Source organism: Chlamydotis macqueenii, chromosome 3 (genome assembly GCF_036417535.1).
Source record: "Chlamydotis macqueenii isolate bChlMac1 chromosome 3, bChlMac1.mat, whole genome shotgun sequence".
In the NCBI taxonomy this organism is placed as follows: Eukaryota; Metazoa; Chordata; class Aves; order Otidiformes; family Otididae; genus Chlamydotis; species Chlamydotis macqueenii.
In genome coordinates, this window is record NC_141558.1 from 124155678 (window position 1) to 124178901 (window position 23224).

General features: G+C 43.5%; 2 long non-coding RNA genes across 2 annotated transcripts in view; one reads left to right on the plus strand and one right to left on the minus strand.

Annotated features, from left to right (window-relative positions):
- LOC147601477 (uncharacterized) overlaps positions 1–23224 on the minus strand; it is a 374683-nt gene that overhangs the window by 85772 nt on the left and 265687 nt on the right. The gene's annotated exons all lie outside the window — the stretch shown is intronic.
- On the plus strand, positions 10006–19244 carry LOC147601478 (uncharacterized). The gene is made up of 2 exons (XR_015257996.1): positions 10006–10087; positions 19083–19244. It is a non-coding gene; the product is annotated as an uncharacterized LOC147601478 (long non-coding RNA).

Here is a 23224-nt window from a genome sequence, read left to right on the forward strand (position 1 = left end):
AGCGCAGCAGCTTCAAAACATAAAAGGAAAAAAAGAGTCTCCCTCAACGCCATCATCATTTTTAAAAAAGGCAATTGATGTCGCCTGAAGCAGCAGCTATGAAGCCCAATTATACCACATTTCATTCAAGTGTCAAAAATTGGAATAATAATAACCAACAACGAGGAGCATATATAGGAAACGATGCTGCCATCTTCTTTTGTTTTGGCCGTGCGTTTTCATAAATTCATGCTTTGAGCAGACCCAGTGCCACATTCCTTCAAGGACTTTCTTGTTCGCTATTGTTTTCAGTTCCTAACAATTGGCTTCCCTGACTACTTCCCTCGTGTTGACAGTCGCTCGCAGAGCCTCCATATGCTCTCCCTCCTTGGGTAGTCAATCATTTGCGAATTAGCTACCCAATCAAACATCTACAAGAGGCTAGGAGTGTTTATTCCTCACTAGTGTTTGGAGTGAGTGTATTGCTGGCAAAAGGTGTCAGATTAAACAGGCAGAAATGAATTTATTCACACAATACGGAAACAGAGAGACGAGCACCGGCCGGAGTTCACGCTGGTTTTCTGTTGGTTTTTCCTTTTTTTTTTCCTTGTGGTTTAGACTATGGCTGAGGTAAGATGTCCCTGGACTCAGGAAGGCTTCAGTCACCCGCTTACTTAAAATGGGATATTTGGAAAGAGGTTGGAATCTTGGCTGCAAGCAAGAGAGCGGCTCCAGGGGCTGCCTCGGTGTGGAGGACAGAAAGGTTAAAGCAATCAAAGACATCCTGATGGCATGTTTTTCTCATCTTAGATCACGGAGGTGCATACTGCAGCCCTGCGAAACACATTCCACTTTGCAGGAGCAACATCCCTGCCTTCCCAGCTGCATTGGATGGAGCCTTCATAACCCCCTGACAAAGAACACAAGGAGCACTTGCGTGTGATGCTGTGTATGAACTCAGACAAAAGCAGTCCTCCTTTTAAGATCTGCCTCAAAACACCAACACAATACTTTCCTCAGCTGTCGTTTTGGGGGAATTTAAAGGCATTTTAATACTGGCCAACATAGCCCAAAACAAGCAAAGCCAACCTGCAGAAGAGCCAAGCTTTCATACAGCAGAGTTGTTCCAAATCAGGATTTTCACTGGCCTGTCAGAGACGCTGCCTAATTCAGACCTGGACACACCTTCACAGGATTTAAATACACAATTCAGGTAAACTTGCCTCCTTTCATAAGAAAAGGGAAAAAAAGTTGAGGTAACAAGGCTGTGTTCGGTGATCTCACCTTACAGCCCAGGTTGATGCTAAAAGATGACCAACATATATATCCACAGGGGTTCCATAGTTGTCACCTTGACCTGTCTTTAGAGATTACCAGTAATCTATTTATAAGCAAAAAAAAAAAAAAAAAAAAAAAAAAAATTAACTGCCAGTCCAAAGAAAATGTCACTGGTGATGAGAGAATCGAGCTGATTTCTTTTCTTCTCATGAATCATTGTCACAATAAAGGGTCTGCGTGACAACTCTGCCCTTAGCAATCACTGAAAAACCCAATTCCTTTAAAATTATGTGTTGGCTGGTCCTTATACTGATAGTACCTGGTGATGGTGACAATGATGCACAGAGAGAAACGTAACTTAGCTGCTTGTCATAGTTCTTACTTCAGCTGCCTTCCAGCAGCATTTACTATTCTGTATTAATAGAAATTAAAATATTAAACACTTACTCATTAAGGTATGCAGATATGATTCACAGGGAACTAGTAAGAAAATGCTATTTTTAAGTGGAGATATTACAGTGAAGAATACTTCAAGTTAGAGCTTCCCAGAAGAAATATAAAGTGCTTGTTTATTCACTGTCGGTTGGAACAACAAAAATTCGTGTTGTTAGGAATAGTACATCAATATATATTAGGCCACTAGCAATTTTCCTGAAATTTCTCCTTCTTCAGAATTCATGAAAGAAATTTAAAACACTCAAGGCAAACGTTCAGTGCTGGGGACAGTAATGTAAAGAATCAAAGTGGAGCTACCTGGATTGTACATTAAATAAAAGGCAGAGAATGAGCGCTGAGTGAATTTTTATATGTTCACATTACAACAAACTAGTCAAAGATTCTGACCCTTGGCACTGGAGAAATCTTCCCAGTTTTGATATTTTCAATAAAACAATTCCCAAGAGGGCTGGAAAAAACACTCTCTCTCTTTCCTTTCAATAAAATGAGACCCCGTCCGTATTACGAAAAAGAATACTAATAATTTGATAGTGTTCTGAAGTAGCTTTTATAAAGCTTTTGCTTGGGATTTAATATTGCCCAGGAAGTCCATCAGATTTTCACGGCTTTGCTGGAGAAAGAACCGTGCAGCGCTGAATATGGGCTCCTAGCTCGTGCAGTCAACGACTTGTACGTGAGCACAGATAACGCTGAAGGTGATGTGCTCAAATCTTCTCCAGCCAACCCAAGCTCCAGCGGAAGGAACCTGGAGACGAGCTGATTTCAATAACATGGTATGGGTGGGTCCCATCTGTACACAAGAAATCGCCTGATAAGTATGAAATGTGTTCCCTACGCTGAAATGACTTCAGAACATCTCTGCTTCCAGGGCCCTGATGGCAGGAAGGCTTCTCGCCTGACTCCCTCCGAGCTGACTGTACACAAATATTTGAGTATACGGCAAGATTATTACTTGAAGGAAGGGGAAAAAAAAAAAAAAAAAAAAGAAAAAAAGGCAAGAGAGTCAGGCAGCAGTGTGTAATAACGAATAGGTGCACGCAGTCAAAACAATTAATGTCACTTTGCAAGGTCTTTTGGAAATACATCAACAGAGGGAACCCACAGATGGCTCCTTCTCAGTGCATTTTGGAAGGGGGTAGGATGGGCCGTGCTACTGTAAATCCCAGGCTGGGAAAAAAAAAAAAAAAAAAAAGAGGGAAAAAAAAGTATTTTTTTTTTTTCTCCTGAATTTGCTCTTCACAAATAAAACAAAATACAATTGGGCATGTACAGCCAGGGCACAGATTGAATCAGAGGATGGATGGTCTAATGCAGCAGATACACCAAGCTGACCCATAATGCCATCATGCTGGGTAGAGGACCAGAATTTCCCAATGCTCAGCACCAATTAAGGCCAGGTTTGCAGAAAATGTCCTTCCCAGGAGGGCCAGCATAGCAGAAAGCATTTGGCTCCCTCTTGATGTCTGCAGAAATGTTTTCAGAAGACCTTCTTTTCCTGGCATGCTGCCCTCTTTCTATACCTAGTTATTTAAACAGGACTTTGAAAGTCCAAATTATTGTCTCCCTGATTCTCAGTTTCCTGAGAAGCATTAAAATGGGAATAAAAATAAACTTCTTTCACAGCCGAGGAGCATAAATGCAGAGGTGCTTCACGCTCAGAAATGTCACTGCTGGGAGTCAGAGGAGGATATGATTTTTGCACCAACAACCCTTACTTGCCCTTGTTGTGGTGTTACCCCTCATGAAGCACTCAAACATTCAGAATAAAATCAGATCTGAAAGCACTGATGCTCTTTGCTTTCAGAAATCCACCAGTTCCCAAATGACTGAGATGCATCGCTCGCTGGAACTGTCTCTCCCTTCAGAGACCAGTCTTGATTCCCCTTCCTTCACCTTCAGGTTGCCCAGAGCTTTGTCCCGCTTCTCTCAAGCGGACAGCTGATGAGCTTGGCACGTACAAGAGCATTACACGTAGATGTTTGTGGGTACGTATATATTTTTATACATGCAATATATACATATACACGTGTGTACCTGTTTAACCAGTGTTAAACTCACCAGCCAGCTGATGGGCGGTGGTCCTCAGCAAGACCAATTTGGAGAGCCAAGACGACAAGTTTTGTGGAAGATCTGAAGAGCTAATGGTGTTGTGCAGGTTTGAGATTTAATACTGTGAATGCTACACTGGGCAAAAGCTGCAAAGGAAGAGCCTAGAGAAACAGTATCATTTCCATCTTTTAGGGAGAAGAATAAGTGGAATTGTTTCATCATGTAAGTCATAACCACAAAGAGCTTTCCACCGTACCGATTCTAAAAATATTGGAAGACTTGTACACATCTGAAGGAAGGACTCAGTATAAAAGAAGGATCCTCCTCTGTATTTTAACAATGACTTCTGAAGAGCACTTACCACGTTTTGCTTCAGAAGTATGTTTCTGCATGCGTACATGTGTAAGAAGTTTCATCAAGTCTGGAGAGAAAAGTCAAAAGCTTTTAAAATTAGTCAGGGACACAGAGTGGTTAAAGTGCTATTTCCTTCCCCCTGTTTTAACCAATTACCCCTGAACTCCCGTGTATGATTTCAGACTACTCTGTTTCAGGAAAAGCCTGGGAAGAGCCCTTTGCTGGGGAGCAAATACAAATTTTCAGCATTTGTTAATCTGCTTTATTAATAGCTTGGCAAGCAAACTGTGCTCCTTATCCAGAGCCTGGTAGATACAGGGCGAAAGTTATTTCTGCTCTTACACTGATAAATAGAGCCTACGTGGTCTGTGGTGCCCGCCTCTGATTCTGTTATGAGTAGCCTTCTCTTCAGAAAGTTTCACTTTCCTTAGGACACCTCATACAGCTTCGTCTTGCCAGTGAAAAGTTTTAATGTTTTCCAGCACCTGAGAGTGCCGCTTTAGCCTGTGTTTAGAACAAGAAAACAATCCTGTGGCTTTTGTGGTGTCTGCCACATAACAATCCATAGCTTCTCCTCTGGCCTTCAACAGATGAGCATCATAATCCTCCTCTTCCCTTCTCCTGTCTAATGAAGATGAGTTTTTGGATTGGGTTCTTCTCCCTGTCCAGATGACAATATTCAAGCTGAACTATGAGCTCCTTCAGCTCCTCCTCTTCCACTTCAGCCCTCTCCACCCATCTTCTACAGTATCGCATGTGACCACCTATTACATCTGGTTTCATGCCTCCTCTCTGCTGTGTCTGAGGGGCTGAGACTGGGGAGATGCTATGGGAGAAGGAGTCCTGCTGCTCACAGACGGTCAGGCAAAGCTAAGGAAGAGTCGAACAGTTCCTTGTTCTACAGCTCTACCATCTCCAGGGCTTAACATGAAACCACACTTCACCGAGTGCAGGCTATTGAGGGACTGGGTTTTCACGTTGCCAGTCAAACTATTCTCCCATAAGCCAACCCGCACTTTCTCTAGTATTTTACACTGGATGAACGGACCCTGTAGTCCACTCTGTAGCTTTGTAGCCCTCAGGGGGAAGTTTTCCTCCAGGATGTCAGGGCGTACCTGGAAATGGAAATTACTGGCACGAGAAGGTTGCAAGAGGCCTTGAGGTAAGTCAGGAAGCAGGGTCCCAGCCCTGCAAACCACCAGGACCTTCTCCTACCTTTCCACCCTGTGCAGTCAAGCTCCTGTGGACATTACTGCAGTCCTACAGCATCCATATCCATAATTGAAAATGAGCAAACCTTTTCCAGGCACCTCTCAGCCTCTGTTTTATGTCCAAAGCCAGATCAGAGCTATGATCAGGGTTATTTTGCCAAATCACAGTTCTAAATGAAGACTTAGAACAATTTTGGATTTCCTCTTAAACCCAAATCTTGATGTGAACTTTGCGCAGATTTCTAGGTTTTTCAAACTCAAAAACAAAAAAGTGATCATCTCACAAGGGACTGACTCTACAGCAGTTTTTCTTAACTAGTACCAGTTTTATAGCGAACTTACTGAATAGTTAACCTAGATAACAGAGTGAAGGCAAGAGGGTCATGGGGAAGATAAAAGACGGTCAGGAAACAACAAATATGGAGTGAAGACAGACAGACACAGAATGAAGGAAAATACTCAAAGTCTTAAGAGAGCGAACGGAGATAGGAATTGCAATCGTAGCTCGACGTACTTATGCGTTACCTCATTTGGGTCAAGTGGGCCAATATCTCTCTCAACTGTTGTATTTTTTCAAGATTAAAGGAAAGTTTGGGGTTTTTTTTCTTGCTCTGTGATGCATTTTTTTCTTTTCAGGAAGTTGGGTGGTTTTTTTTTTTTAACTACCTTGATCTTGCTTTCCCCATTCCCCATTCGGTCACCGTTTGAACAGGAATGAATTCCCAGTCCCCAAAGCCCATATGTGATTTCTGTGGAGTGATCCCAAATTACCTAATCTCAGCTCATATGCGCATTCACCGTTCAACATCTTTTTTTTTGCCTTGGAATTGGGCATAGAAACTGCTAGTTGGCTCAGATGTAAAAATAATACTCAAAACACTGAGGCCAAACTCCGCACGATAAGTCTATGGATGTGGCTGGGCACTAAGAAGCAAATAAGAAAACGATCTATTTAAAGACTCACTTCTGATTTAGGCATTGCTTTGAAGCAGCACGAGTAGCCAGCAGAGTCTGGTCTCCATCACGATTTTTCAAATATAAAAATTAAAAAATGATGATAATTATGCATTCTGAAAGCTGGATGGGGCCATGCTACACTGAAGCATATTTTCCAATGTAATTAAGGCTTTCAGCTGATTCCTTCCGACTGCAATTGTTATTTCAAATGTGAATTAATAAATCATGTCCATCTAGTTAAGAATTAAAATCAGTCTCAAGTATTCCTGCTTAGACCAGCAAACTTAAAGAGAGGGAGGGATGAACGCTCCCAAGAAATTCTCAGTGGGGAAAAGAAGAAAAGAAAAAAAAAAAATAAAAAAAGAAAGGGCCTCATCTTATTTAGGGTTTTCCAGGCATCTAAGAAACACGCAGGATCAAGTGACGTGACTTACACATATGGAAGCATTTTTCTAGCTTTATACCAAAACAATATGCAAATAGCCTACCCCTACTTTCACTCCTGACTGGCTGCAAATACAAAATTCAAGCTGAATAATGTTAACTGCCCACATGCTCTGCTGGAAAGGATCCTCAAGGGCTTCTGGTCTCTGGTGGAATACGCAGAGCACTTTAGCTATCACAGTGAATTAGTGTAAGGCCTGGTAATGCACCTTTAAGTATCTGAGCCCTTCTAAGGCACTCAGAGGTCACGTCTGTGGCTATATAAAGTACAACCTTTTGAACATTTCTTTTCACTCGCCCATCCCGAGGCTGGGATGGCACGCAAAGGCGGTGTTTAATTTCTTAAGAGCCCTTCAGATTCCAAATTGTCAGAGTCATCAACTGGCTCTGATAGCCAACCAAAGTTTACAGTAATGGAATAAAGCAAGGTAAATACTGGCAATCGGGCAGCGACTGCTAAGCGTGGCCGCTTGCTTCAGAAGTAATTGTCATTGGGAAAGAAAGTCGTCATTTTGCAAAGGGACCTCTGAAGAGCAAGGCACCAGGCAGAGCAAGTCCAGATGGGCCTCTTCCCTGGAACATAAACACAGCCACTCTGCTCGGCCCCTTCTCAGCTATCCCAGGCCAAGAACAGTAGCTCCTGATATGTCATCGATCAAAGATTCCCTCTGAGTAAAGGACTTCCAATGCAAACATTAAGTGGTTCAACAGACGGTAGGACAAAGAGATGCTCAGGCAGAAGTTATCTAAAATAAAATGGGACCTTAAGAAAGGACCGGTAGATATAAAAATTAAGGAGGTGCTACACTATATCTCCAGTCACCAAAGCAGCAAGGCGGAGCAGCACATTTAAAAAAGCATTATTTTTTCACAGCCCCACTTACAAATGAGCATGGTTTTGCCTTGAATTTTCAAATGTTTTGTGTTTTGTTTTTTTTTTTTTTCCTGAGAGCAAAAATCAAGTGTGAAAGGCACAGGATGTCACTGCTGTGAGCTAACAAGAGCTGCCATGTGCATGCCTGGAGACACCTGAGCTTCCAGAGCTGGACGGCTCTGCAGCGCTGCCAGGCCAGCTCCACTCCTGGCACAGAAACGCTGTCTTTTCCTGTTCTGCTGGGAGGACCCTTCAGAGAACACACCTGATTCGCTCCGAACAGCACCCCATGCGCTTCCCCTGCACAGCCTTCCCCTCTAACGTTGGTCCCTTGTGTTGTTTATTCAGGAACTGATCTGGTTTTGCCTCCGGTGAGCCCTGGATGGCTAGCAACTAAAAAAAAAAAAAAAGAAAAGGAAATAAAAACAAAAAAAAAAGGAGGGAGAGCACTTCGTACTTGTGACTTATTGGGATATTAGCACAAATAGTCAAATGCACAATTGTTTAACAGAGGTCAATGCAGCATGTCAGCTGTTTTGTGACTTCCGTGTGCACTTACGGTGCAGGACTGCATGGATGTGCAATGGGTACAGGAGCAGTGTCTGCCTTCTCATGTATTTTTCAGCACATCTCGGTCTCCTCATTTAGTCCACATTATCTAACTCTCATTTACAGGGAACAGGACTTTATCTGCTGTTACTTGCTGATTCTGTAGGACAAGGCTTGCTGTGAAAGCCACTGTTCTCTCGGCATTTCAGCGCTGCCACTACCGACTCAAACCAAAGTGGGTAAAAGAGGGAGAAAATTCAAAATAAGTTGGATCATTTAAAATCTCACAGCTGCTCTGGGAAGAAATATTGAGATTGAAGTTAAGACGTAAGGGTACAAGACATGCTCAGAGAGCCAGCTTCCAGCACTGGGCAGGGATCAGACTCTGAGACTGATCCAGGAGAGATCATGCTCCCTCACAAGGGTCTCTTCTTCTTTGGTTCCCTTGCAGCTCCTCACAGTATTTTTAGGGTAGGGAAGGCAGCAGTGGGCTGGGCTTGGTGTGATGGAGCAAGAAAAGGCAGCGACGTCCCCTTCCCTCCTCTCCTGTTCCTTGGTTCTCTTACGGCTTTTCCACCTACCTGAAAATAAAACCACTCTCCCAAAGTTACTCGAAGGGCTGTCGTGAGGATGCTCGGTATCCTCGCGTAAGTTAAACAGTTATTCCGTTTGCTGAGTGCCACTGCTGTCAAGGACAAGAAATACATTCACGACTCCTTTCACTGGCTTTAACGGTACGAGTTTGTTTCATGCCAAGAAGCCCAACAAAAAAAATGTTGCAGGGGAGGACAGTGGAAGAAATGCATTTAAATTAAGTGGGGAGAAGCACTGTTGCACCCTCGCCCTTCTTGTTGAAGATGATGCCCACTGGAAACTCGTCAGTGTTGCAACACCACATTGAATAACAGCGGTCACACCAGTCCCTAGTCAGCACAGATTCCAGTAACCACTGAAAGACAGCGCTGCAAATATACAAAAGCTTATAGCACTAAACAGAGAGGGCAGGTTCATTTGCAAAACCCGTGAAGACAAACATCCCATCAGCTCTCAGCAGCGCTCGTCCCTCCCTTGCAGCAGCAAGCCACAATATTCACTTTCCAGCCTGGCTTTCTCTCCCAGGCAGGCGAGAAGCAGCCGTGCCAAGCCTCCAGCAACAGCGTAATGACATTAATTTTCCAGGCATGCTGATGACAGCTCGGCCAAGGCTGGAATTTGAGTAATGCAGGTCGCACCGCCATTGTCCTGGCTCAGTGCAAAGGGGTCAGCCCGCGAGCAGACTCCCGTAGCGTGCTTTACGCACAAGGCACGCAGCTCGAACCGAAGCACGCCCTAGCAAAACCCAGCCGAAAAGAAATGATACGCTGCAGAAACAAGGCTGTTTTCTGGAACCAGTAAAAGGTGTCATAACTGACGAGTACCAACATGCCCCTACCACAAGAATAGCGGAGTCGCCGTCCACGCCGCAGCTCACAGTTGATAGTTGTGAGATTGCCTGGCTTAGGCAGGAATGAACGTTCCGGTTTAGCCCAGGCATGTTTTGCAGCACAGCTCACTGAGCTGCTGACCTTTCCAGGCAACCTCTGTAACAAACTGACCGATAGGTATCTGGCTGCTGGACAAAAATAGTCACCTCTACTTCCCTATCTCCACTTTTCCCCTTATCCCATTCCAAGCTACATGTAACATTTCTACCTAATATAGCCTCCTGGTAACTCGCTGTAGTCTGTCATCGCTTACAAAACGCATACGAGACACTTTGTTAATCTTTCCCGTTCAGAGTTCAAACGCCTCTGCTAACAGCAACACTGTCCAGAGCAATTCCTGATCCTCTGAGTCAAACCTGCAACGCCTGAGCACGGCCAGTTACGCTGCAGATAACCGCCTGCCTAACAGAGAGGAGAGACGCAGCCCAAAACTCACCGACGATGCAGAACCGGTGAGCAATGTAACTCTAAAAAAACAGCAATTTTTTTTTCTTTTTGTGCTTCAAGGTCCCGTGACCACACAATATTAACAATACCTTCAGCTTCCTCCCACGGCCATTCGCAGGGGCTAAACCAGTGGCAGAAGGCTGTGGGTGCAAGCGGCAGCTCCCCTCAGGAGCAAAGCACGGGGTTCCCCAGCTTGGCACTACCTGGGGTACCTTCTGCATCCCTGCAGACGGAGAGATCGGGATTGCAGCAGGACAGTGACGCACTGAACCTGTCCTCAGCAGGCATCTGTTGAGGCAGCACACTTTGTTTATCGTCCTCCTTGTTTGATTTTCAGCTTTCCTCATGCCCAAGGTGTAACATGCCAGCTCCCCCCAGCCTGCCCCAGCTCACCGACGCGTAAGTCGCCCTGTTAGGTGTATCATCCATGCGCTTGGTCATTTCAGTTGCTATTGATTCTGGCAGCAGATAGCTACAGCACAGGAGAGAGATATGAGCAAGGGTTAGCTGACTGTCATCCTCTAGAAAAGGATACTTTAGCCCCTGAAGACACTGCTCTCAAGACTGCTCGGCTACTGCTTCAAATCCTGAGCAGATGCTCCACAAAAGAAAAAAGTCTCCAATTTTTAGAGGAATGTGCCTGCCTCTCTCTGAAAACCTGGCCCACAGTAATTAACGACAGCGTGGCACTGCATGGAATTGGAAGGTTTGAAGTTTAGCCGAATAAAGACATTCTTGGCTTCATCATAACCATTTAAAAGCTACCAGAGTTGTCTTCCCATGCAAGGTAAAGAATGATTTCAGAAGGTAACTATAAAGCAGGCCAAAATAAGTGTTACAGTTAGGATTTTCACAGTTTTCAATATACGTTACAAAGCAGCATGACTTGCTGGTAGCTGATATTTGTTATATTTTATCATTCAGTTGGTTCCTTCTTGCCTGACTCTTCCATTGCTGTATAAGCCATTCCAAAGCAGTTCCCCATTCTGCCATCAGAAGGTGAGACATGTGTCCCGGTGTCCCTTTCAAAGCGATGATTAGCTCCAACTAATATAAATGCTACAGAACAGAAGCTTCAAGAGAAGCAATGCACCAAGTTGTCTTCCCAGTTCTTCCACACGGATCAGAAAATAAGAAACTTAATGGCTTCTTAGGGTCTCTCTAGTGACTTTTAAGGAGATAAGAATTAATATGTGACTTTAGGTCCAGCCAGGAAACAGCAGTGGAAGAGAAGCAACGCTAGCGCTGGAGAAGAACAAGCAAACCATTACCTAGAGATCGTCTTTTTTAAAAGGAAACAACTCATGAAAGTCAGTATTTGTTAGCACAACCCGTGAAACCAAAAAGGTTGGCTGCTTTCTACGCACCTATTCACCACGAAACCCTAAGATCTTCCTGCCTTATCTAGGGAAGGTTAGCTCGGGGAAAATGCAAGTGAGCAAGTACAGATGGAGCTCCTATCCCCACGTCACAGAAAACCCTTCAAACAAATCTACCAGGTTTGGTTCGTTTCCAATCCCTGTAAATCAAGCAACGCGGATTAGTTTGCAAACCTCCTCATGAATGGAACCCTGTAGGGCTCACACAGCTCTAATTTTAATCCGCGCTCCCGTACTCTGCACAAACACATATATCCATGAAACAGAATAGCATCCATTTCCAAGACTGCCTATTTGTTCATTGCCAAGAAGTAGATTAGAGTTCAATTCATTCTGATTAAAGGATTGGACTGATGCAGGAGCCAATCCTGATTTTTGCCCAACACCACTCAATCACTGTTCACACACTGGCCCAAGTTGATCCTGGCTTTTGTGTAGGCATAAAAATGGTCTCATCCTCTTTTCAGTGCTTACTCAAACGGGAACAACCGCAGCACTCGGCTGTCAGGCACAGACGGATCGTTTCTGGCGCACGTCCATCGCAAAAACGCTCTGTCCAAAGGGGACTGCGGCCACAGCCAAAGCACTTGGTGTCTGGGGGAAAATGAACCAGCGATGCGAAGCGCTCCCTGCACCTTCAGCACGGGTAAAACATCCACTGCCCACCCCCAGCAACCCCCACGCTTGAACCCGCTGGGGCGAAGGGCTGTTTCCACCCTGCCTGCCTCCACGCAGGCCCCAGCCTCTTGCAGCGCCCAAGGGGAACAAAGCTGTCACCCATACCCCTGGGTTCCTCCACACCAAAATAAAAGAGTCCTCTTCTGCCATCCGTATTAGAAGAAAGGATGTGAACCTGTGAGCTACTTTCACTAGCAACACCAACCAAAATCCTCCAGAAGTAATTTAAAATATCTTCTCAACACATCTACCAGGAGTAGGCTGTGCCTGAGCGGCTGTATTTCTCCCCTCTCTGCAACCAGCACGTACCTCCTAAGCTCCAGGAGTGACATTTGCAGCCTGCCACAAAGACGCCCGGGACATCTCACACCTGATGCAGCTCCCTCGTGTGCCTTGGTCAAGGGGACAGGCAGGACGCGTCCCCACTCCCCTCCCACTGCCCCCATCGTCAGTGCGGCGTGTGTGGGCACGCTGCGTGGGCAGGTAGCGTAGGTGAAACAAATGCAACAGGATGGGAGAAAACGGCGACTCAGAGTTGGAAGATAGGCTACTGCTTGAAGCTGTGTGAACTCCCCAGCCCCTGAGGAGAGTGGAAAATGGGAAACACAGGCTCGGTTTCCAGAAATTCATATCCGCAATAAAAAAAAACAAAGAGTGACTCAGAAGAACGTGTTTTCATACACACGCATATTGCGTATGACCGTTCTGCCAATAATGGGAGAGAACAACACGGCACAAACACCAGGTTCATATTCTGCACAAGGAGTGGCAGTCCTCCCCGGCACAGCCCTTGCCATCAGCAGCCACGTGTCACTCCTGCCACCGAAGGAGCAGGTGCCTCCTTGAAGCTGCATGAGTGTGGTTTCCACCTTTTATGTCACCAATCACCTTTTTTTTTCGTATTCCCTTATTGCCATTTTACTGACTTGTTCTCTTGTCTTTGCTCACATAATTATATTTTGCTTTTCTTTTCCTCACTAACTCTTCACCCCCGTTACGTGTCCCCCAAGTAGCTGGATGTTTACACGATGTGGCCAAGCACGGTCTTAATCAGAAATAACGTGGGTGGTGTGTAGGGGTGCTCTATCTGCCTCTTGCTATAGACCCAGAAGTCAACAAGAAGAACAGAGCCTTCCTCTGACCAGACCCACAGATACTTTCCATCACATATATGAAGTCATTCAATGCGGCACGGTTCTCTAAGTCTCTATAAAGACAAATCCTTCCTCAACAAATGTTTCTTCCAAGTTCAGGAAGCAGGAAATAGCCGGTGAAGTTTGCCATAGGTCCCTAACACTTTACATGTGCTGTTGTTCTTTTTCCCAGCCTTTCTTGCTGGTTTTGGAGAGCAGGAACTGGTGCCTGTTTTCTGGCTGAATGTGTTTAGGATTCCTCGTTGGATGGCATTAGCGCAGAGTTTCCGTGAACAACAGCAGAAGAAAGGAACTTTCACCAGCGTGGGTAAAACAATTAGCTGGAAAAAGTACTACCCTCAAAGCCTTGTCAACAATGCGCTTGAAGGTCTGAAGAGAGATGGATGTTTCAAGCAGCCTGTAATTTTGGCTTTTGTTCCTTTTTCCTGACCCAGTGAATCATCTGTGATGTCTTTTCTCATATAGCCATGTCCAGTGACTATGTCTCTTACATTAGCACATTTTTTTTCTCAGTATAGCGAGGATAGAGATGAAAAGGCTGGTTTGGACCCGTTTGTTATAACTGTGTTTTCTAAGGCAATCCACGAAACCCGTCACTGTCTCTCCTGTAATTTCCCTGCCCCTGCGCTGGTTTTGTTTGGTTTTTTTTTTTTTTTGGTTGCATATCATGACTAAGAGGCTGGATCATCATGCACTAAGGAAATATTAATTCCTTTGCTGTTGCATCTAAAAGCTAAGATGACGAATTTCTGTGCCATGCTACATTATACGGGGATAAAGGAACAAAAGGGTGAAGGACAGTGGCTGCGTGGTGTCTTAATCAGATGCAGATCAGCCTAAGAGCATCAGACCATCAAATCCCCGCTCTGCAGCAATCGTGCACCTTTAGTCAGGCTCTGAATGGGCTGAGATAGATTCGGGGCTTTATTGAAAGATCATACAGGATGACTGCAAAATCCCATTACTTGTTGATTAAGTATTGATTGCCTCGGTATTAACAAGCCAGCTAATATGAAGTGACCTCTGAGGCCACTGGTTGGAGGAAAAAAAAAGACAATTTACTAAAACAGGCAGGCAGATGAATAAGAGGGCTAGATCTGCTCTTGGCTTTTAGCTTCGGTTAAAATGTCACACTCGATAGTGCAGATCAATGCCCACTTTATTTCCTTGCAGCCGTCTTATTACCATCATGAGGCTGCCTCCTTTGATGCTTTTTAATGACCCTCTGAACCGCGTGCTCTGCTTACCCACTGCCTTTGACTAAAAGGAAAGGAAAAGCTTTTTTTTTTCCCCTCGCTGGTGATGGAGTGGCTGAGAACGTGACATTGTGCCAGTATAAGTGGAGCAATGAGGTTTCTCGGGTCACCGGTGCTGCGACTCTGCTCTTTCACTCGGTTTCTAGCTTTTCTTTCTTTCTTTTCTAGATTTCAAAAACTCTTGCTCCTTTTCATAACTTCAAAACTGGTGAGATATTAAGAGACCACCTACTGACAACTTCTGTCCGACACTCTTATTTGTGTTTTTAAGTGCAGTAAGTTTAGCAGCTCTTGTTACATTAAGTCTCCTGAAAAGCACCTCACCCAATTATTTTGAATCTAACTTTTTTTCCTTGTTGCCACTTGCAAATACAAGAATTACTTTTGATGGCAAATAAAGAGCACTGGGGGATACAGTTTGAGTCTCCTGAATCAAAATTGGACCATATTAAGAATCCTGAAAGCTCCGAGGCTTTCCTCTTCGACACATACACGGTCTTTCAATCTCAGCCTATGTATTGAGTCAAACATAAACTACACATTAAAGAGAAGACAACAATTCTTATATTCAAAATGCTGCAATTCTGCAAAGCATTTCCATAAGCATATTTAGTTCCTATTTTACAGATTAGCCTGCCAATAATTCAATGTTTTGAAGTAGTAGGCAAATGCTATACAGAATAGAGATGATTCCATATCTACTGGGAAAAGACAAAGGGTATTTGAAACTCCTGGAGAAATTAAGGACATGAGGAAGAGAAGGTGAGTTATGGAAAGAGCTATTCCAACAGCAAAGATTTTCTTCTGAAAAGCTTGTGAGCCAAAGGTGAATAGATGTTAATGTAGAAATCTTGTGCACGAATTTGCAGGCCGGAGACTTGGGGGGACACAGAAAAACGAAGTGGAAGGTAAAAAAAAAGGATGACTGAAAATATCACATCTCCAGGATGGGCCTTAGTTTTAAACAAGTACCAACAGCAGTGGAAACTTCTGCCTTGGAAGTAACCAGTGGGAAGTGCTGTGAGAGTCGCATTGCCTGACGACTTCACAACCGTCGCCCTGATCCAAAATCCCTGAAACGCTTCCCACCAATTTCAGCAGGCTGCGGTACTTAGAAATATAAAATTCTCTTATTTGTTCAGCGGTAACAAAATGACGTCATTCACGTGCCTCATCTCTTTAATTTCTCTCCTCCCGCGCACTCCTACCACTCTTCCTTTTCTGTGGTTTTGTGGTAGAAACATATACAAGAAAAATAATGAGCAACATCAGGAGACTCTTTTGGGAGCACGCAGAAGTTTTGGTAGTATATAAAGCCACGCTCACCCTTAGCTGCTGAATCAGCCACAAATGCAAAATCTGGCTTCTTATTTCCTCCTTTCCCTCCTCTCCTCTTCCACGTGACGCTCTTAAAAAATCAGAATCAGGGGGGTAATCTTTGGAGTGCGAGACCTTGATGGAACGGCTTAGATTATTGCTATAGTACTATTATTTATATACCGCCATAAATGTGCACGATGCTCAGCAGAACAAAAGACACCACCTCCCGCACCAAACCGCGCAGAACTCTGGTTTGTGCAGACAGATTAAGTTCAAACACAGGCATGCACAGCCCTCTCCTAGCTCATTTACAAAGGGGTCCAGAGCTTAGGGAGCTTGCTACTTTTTTTTTTTTTTTTCAAATTAGTCAAGAAAAAAATCCCTCCTTAAACTGTAAGCCCAGCTTGAAGGCTGTTGGCCAAATGGAGGCGTGTAGGGGCTCAGATCTGGAGCGAAGCCTAACAGGCTTGTCCATGAACGTCTGCCTCTCCAGCACGCTGCTTGCTGCAGCTCTAATTATAAATTACCCCTGTAGATACACAGGAGTTCTAGTGAATTAAGCAAAAAAATGTAGACTGGCTGATAGGAAAACAAGTTTTTGCACAGCATTCCCAATAAGAAATTATACACTTGTTATGCATTACAGCCTGTGCTCAAAATGCTATTTCAGCATTCTGGGTATTAAAAAAGGAATCTTATGCGGTCTTGCGGTGAAAGACTGTGAAGGATTATTTAAAGTAAACTGTAGGGAAATACAAAACAAAACCCAGCTAATTTATCACAACAGTGAAGATGCATAAATAAGATGTTTATGAACAACAAGGACAGTTTACCTATTACTCCAAAGAATTCACATTTTCAGGAGCAAAAATATTTTCTTCAAAGAAAAACGATATCAGTTTTGCGCAGCTCAACAATCTAAAAGTTTATCTGGGAAGATGCCTGAAAATCTCAGTTCAACGCCCTTTTCAATATTTCTCATTATAAGCAGGATCTCGTAAGGCTGGTGACAGCGGTGCACACCTTTTGAAAATCTCTGCGCTAGAGCAAAGACAAGCGTGCAGCTAGATTTGAGAAGGTGCAGCCCACGAAAGGAAACATATTAAGACAAGAACCTCAGCCACAAGAACCAGCCAACGTTCGCTGTCTTTAATGGTATTAGTGCCACTCAGCACAGATGAAGTACCAGCTAATTACACACAATTTGTATAGATCTTTAAAACAGCATTGTACAAGCGGTGAACTCCTACACATCGTCTTCTACACTGAGCTCCCTCAATGCCAGTGTTGCAAATTATGTCAAACCCAGCAATCACTGCCTCAATACCAGTTGTCAGCTGTCACACCTCTTTCCAGCAGGTATGGCCCTGCTCCTGAAGGTCAACGTGCACCATTCTGGTCTTCTACACTACAAATGGCATGAACGGCCCATCAAAGGTAGGCAGCTCTTATGTCATTCATTTCACTGCCTTCAGAGCAAGGAGCTTTTCCAATCATTGCTCGTTTAATCTTAGAATCATTAAGGTTGGAAAAGACCCTCAAGATCATCAAGTCCAACCATCAACCCAACACCACCATGCTTACTAAACCATGTCCCGAAGCGCCATGTCTACACGTTTTTTGGGCACCTTCAGGGATGGCGACTCCACCACCTCCGTGGGCAGCCTGTTCCAATGCTTGACCACTCTTTCAGTAAATAATTTTTTCCTAATATCCAATCTAAACCTCCCTTGCCACAACTTGAGGCCATTCCCTCTCATCCTATCGCTAGTTACTTGGTAGAAGAGACAAACATCCACCTCACTACAACCTCCTTTCAGGTATCTGTAGAGAGCAATAAGGTCCCCTCAGTCTCCTCTTCTCCAGATCAAACAATCCCAGTTCCCTCAGCTGCTCCTCACAAGACTTGTTCACCAGTACATGAAAACACATGCTGTACGCCTTCCTTAAGAATTTCTTCTCTGACTTGTTCACTTAAGACTGGAAGTTCTGCGACTTTTATTTTGCATTTGTGATATTTAACAGTGTGCCACCCCAATTCACTTGGAGTCCATACACAGTACAACACAGGTAAAAAAAAGTAGGAGATGGGAAGCAAAGAGTTTGTCTTCAAAACTTTACGGCCAGCAGGATTGCTCAAAGTTGGCAGGCCATCAAGATGAAGTGGGGTACCTGACTGTTCACAGGTTGCTGTTTCAGGCTACGTTCATAGTCAGACAAATATCATCGTGCACGTTTTCATCCACATTATGTGCGAGAACATAATCTTTGAATGATTATATGTTTTAGAAATTCAGGTAGCACTTCCACACCAGGGTGTGCGATAAGACATTCTCAAACACACCAGCCGGACAGCGAGATAGAATAGATAGATCGTATTTCAGTAAAATGGCCGCTTCCTTGGGAATGCCAATTGTAATTTAAAAAACGGTGACAAGTGCTTCTTAGCCTGTGAACTTTCATATCGCTGGGCTGAGTGAAATGGGTGCAGTTTTCCTTTAAATTTTGCTAGTAATGATACGGTATACAAAGTGACAGACTGCGGGGTTTGGGTTGAATGCTAACATTGTTCTTTTTCCCTTTTAAAGGTCATGTGCAAGAAAACCTCTCTAGTTAAATCCATCCATTTAAAATCACCATTAGGTCACAAAAAGCAGCCTCAACATGCTAAGAGGCTTCATTGGAAAATACACGCCACAGTCTAGCTTCTGTAGAGCTGCTTTAGGAAGTGATACTTTGGGAGGTACGCTGCAGCGCCCCGTTAAAAACTCTTGGATTTGCTTTTGATACCTATCTTCACCCTTTCAGATGCAACCAGATTTCCATGCAGATGACATTTTTAATAAGAAAGGAAACAAGCAGGTGTTGATGTACGGCACATAACTGCAACAATTCCAACTACGTTTGTCTAATGGGGATGAATAACACTTTTCAGCGAGGTTATACGCTGAGGTATAATGAAACCAGGACCGAAACCCCCTCCTGAATTGGGATCCTATCAAGTATAAATTTAAAGTTTCACTTTAATTTGTTACAGGACGCTGTTGAAAAGTAACAGCATTTAGAGATTACTGAGCAGACGCTAATGTGGTTCAAACAGACAATATCAATAATCTTGATATTACTTAATAACACATGTTCTTCCTTCAAGGAGTTTTACTGCCGAGTAAAAAGCACGCTGCAATACCGACACAGATTTCACTTGCGTTGCAGATGGCACACTCACCCAAAGCGGAGGCGGAGAGAGATTGCTCTCCGGCGCAACAGTCAGCTGGATGAGCTACGCAGCACTGGAGACCCGGCTATCTCACATCTGAGTGAAACCTAAAGCACTGACCTTGTTTCTAATTAAGAAATAAATCGTTTTTAACTTCCCACCATTCTTTTACATACAACTTTTTAACAATGTTATGAATTTCACAGAAGGAAGGTATGAAAAACTTCACCATTTCTTCCAAGGAAGTTGCAAGTGTTCTGTCACCAGTGGAAAATACACCACATTCGATAAGTCACTGTGCTCTCATCTTCCACACTTACTTCAACCTAGATGCAATATGCAAGAGCTCAGGAAAGAAGAGCTAGACAGATAGCAGATCCTCTAATCTAAGGAGTAAAAAAAAAAAAAAAAAACACAAACCATTCATTGGGTCTTTGGGAACAGAAATTCCATGTTGAGACAACTGCTTTGCATTTCCAAATGGAATTCTATTAAATGCTTTGGTGTAGTATCGCTGGGTTGGCTGGTGCTGATTTTACTTTTGGTAAGCAGTGATTTACTTTGGAAGTAGCCAGAGTTTTTCCAAGAGGTCTGCTGATGTGCGGATGTCACATGCTGTCCCATAATAAAAAGCACATTTTCTGCAATTTCGTAAGAATCAAAATTCCTAACACTTTATATTCAAAAGGTTTTTAATTAAGTGCCACATTATTGCTACTTGCATTGCTTTCATTACAAACCAAACTTTCAAATGAGCACACAGACACAGTTACAAGTGCTCAGTGTTCCCCGGATTTGAAAAAGAGCTCAGCTCCTATTCTAGCACCTCAAAAAATTGCTAGTGTTTCAGCAGTGCTTGGGGATTATCTCTGTTAATAAACCTCTCCTACACACCTGAAATAAAAGCGAGCATATGCATCACTCTGTATATTCTAAACACCTCCTTTTAACACAGCCTCCTGAAAAGTGGTATACTGGGATAACCACTGGATAACCACCATTAAAAGATTTGAAAAGCACAGCTATTTCATTGGACTTGTAGGCTTGCAAAAACAACCCTATGAAAAAAGCTCTTTGGCTTCAATTGGTGATTATTAAAACTTTAAAAGAAACGCATCCTACAGAAAACAATTAACAACATCTGAAGATTCCTCTGCTGCCTAGATGCCTTAATCCGGACGGTTAATTATAAATTAAATTTATCACATACGTGCAAAAAATATACATATAGTCATCCAACTATTTGAGATAATGCAAACATGAAGGGAAAGACTTCTGTGAAGATGACTGTATGAAAAGTAAAAGGATTAGCTTCAAATGATTATCCCTGGAATCTGACAAACCATACGCACACCTTACTTCAGCTCAAATTTGCCTTGCCAATCAGGCTGTTAAATTACATAACAATTTGATGCTTCATAACAAAAGATAGCATCCCGGGTGCTAGCTTCTATTGTGCTAGTCACTAAATTGATGTCTCTTTCCTGCCTACAATCTTTTTTATTTTTTCTCCTAATTTTACATTTTTGCTGGGAGATATATTACTTTTCTTTTTTTTCCTCTCCTTTTTATTTTTTTGAGAGACACTCAGTATTCCTATGCGTTGTTATTTGTGTTGTTGTGACCACATGCACGCAGAAAAAGAAATAAACAACTCTTCGCAATTCTTCCAGGGATACAGATGAACGTAATCTGTGTTGTGTTCACTTTGTTATTACTTTATGTAAGAGGTGACACAAAACCAGCAAAGCCAAACCAGAATCAAGAAATATATATGCTTTCTTGTTGCCTTACACATACATACATGGCACTTGTTAAGAGGCAGTGACGTACCATGAGCATCGCGTACATTTTATCTTCATACGTTTATATGAGAGGTTAAAGAGTTTTCTGAGAAAGGCAGAGACAAATTATTTACATTGATTTGCCTGTTTAAAACAGAAATGAGCCAAATGCTAGAGAAAGAGTTGTATTATTAAGACAGTAACAAAGGGAACTGCCAAGCTGGAAAGACGGACAGCAGCACGCTGTTCTCCTGCCTGCCAGGTCCCTTTGGGGGCAGAGCACAGACCCTACTGCACAAACTGGTCTGTAGCAGTGCCTTGTTTTCTTTCCTTGCATCACAGAAGCAAATACTGTATCACTCTGAAAGACCTCAATAATTTGGGGGTTTCTGGCTATCAGTTTATATGTTAAAAATAACCAAAAACCACGCTGCAAATCTATCAGTATCATTTTGCTCAATGGCTTTTAGAAATTATGAATATTTCAGCTTTTTTTTTTTTCTATGCCTGCTACAAGACATAGTGAATATTCTGCGTAGCTTGTAGAGGTAGAGAGATCTCAATGCAGCAGACTTTGAGGTTGCTAACAAGAGATTTGACTGACCGCATGTGAAGGGCAGGTGAGCCTGAACACTACACGTGCTGCTCATTTACAGGAAGAGAGCGCGTTCACAGGCAGGGAATTCGGTTACTTGCACAGATCAGTGTGTCAGAACTCCCTCACGGCAGGCTACTTATGGTGAAAACACTTCTTATTGGGTTCTGCTTCTGCCTTTGACTCACCTTTGATTACCAGTACCGTTAAGTTTGTTAGAGAGTGGAAAAAGGCATGCTAGCCTACGTATGCCAGCCTGTATCCTCACATGGTGAGATCAGATCAACTCTAAATTCCACCAAATTATCTCTGCACCTTGGTTTTCACTTGCCTAGACTATGGCCCTGATTCTCCTTTTTCCTTTCTTCATGTTAAGTGACTTCCATTGAGAAAATTACCTTCCAGTTTGACCTCTGACAGCTTCCCCTTCACAGACCTGCTGCCTGTCACACAACAGTCCCCAAACGGCCCATTTGTGTGGGGAATGGCTGCCCCCTTGAGTACGTTCTCCCGTCCACCCAGCGTGTTCCAACACTGGAGCGAACATGGAGGGTCTGCAGAAACCTGGGAGAATAAAACAACACCAAAACCAGCGATTCCCTCTCTCTGATCTCCAGCAGTGAGAGAAGGGTTTAGTTAGCCAGGCAAGCACCTGTAGCTGCAGCATCAGTGGGAGTACAAGGAGTATGCCGCACTGGTCAGTCCCCAGCGTTTGAGGACAAGTGGCACATACTGTCGTTTGAGATACTGCTGTAGTGTTGACTTTTTACAGATCCTTATTCTGCACTCATCTTGTCTCCGATTCCAAGGCCGTATCTCTCAAGGCTGGTTTGAATACTTGGTTGCCAAAAGCCTCAGGAATGAAGTGGTTTAACTGAAGGGCATGTCGCTGTGCAGCAACGTAAGAACATCACACCTAAACCAACTTCACTTCACCTACAGTCTTCAAAGTAAAGTGTATGCTGGGAAAATTATTCTCATCGTAAGGGACATCACATGAGCAAGACAGCAAAGCCCATGACTATACGAGACTATTCAACCTAACTTTACTCCATAATCGTGCAGAAAACCAAAGAAAAATCTTGTCACGTTATCCTTGAAGCCGGTAGCTTCACCAGCTGGACACGAATCCTTCTGAAGGACATCTGGTAGGCATTGCACAGCAGGAGCTTAGAGGGGTGTGAGATTTTGCCACCTGAGCAACGTGATCTAGTCAAAGATGTCCCTGCTTCTCGCATTGGGGTTGGACTAGATGACCTTTGATGGTCCCTTCCAACCCAAACTATTCTATGATTCTATGATAAGCAAAGTAGCTCTTCTCCTACACTAGCAGGCGATGGGATTCTCACCATTTTTGACCAATCCAAACAGTGCATTAAGACCAGACGAAGCCACCAGATCCTATCAATGCTGCCTTCCACACACTTGGAGACTATGATGCCCAGAAGAATGATGTTGAAGGGGAAAATGTTAAAATATGACCCATCTTCAGGCATTGTAGGCTCTGAGAGAGAGGTTCAGACTTAGAAGGAGGAATGGGAGTTTTATGCATGGATGATTCTTTAATTTTTGCTATTTAACAATAAGCAAGCCTATCTCTTTAGATGCTTTTTTAGTTTAGTCATCAATCTAAATGCATAACCTCAGGGAAAAGAAGAATCTCATCTTTTGCCTGTTGGAGCTATTTCTTTCAGAGCTAGGTTCAGCCAAACTCAACTCTCAGTCAGTGAGCAGCCTGGCTACTGTTAGGGAGATCAAG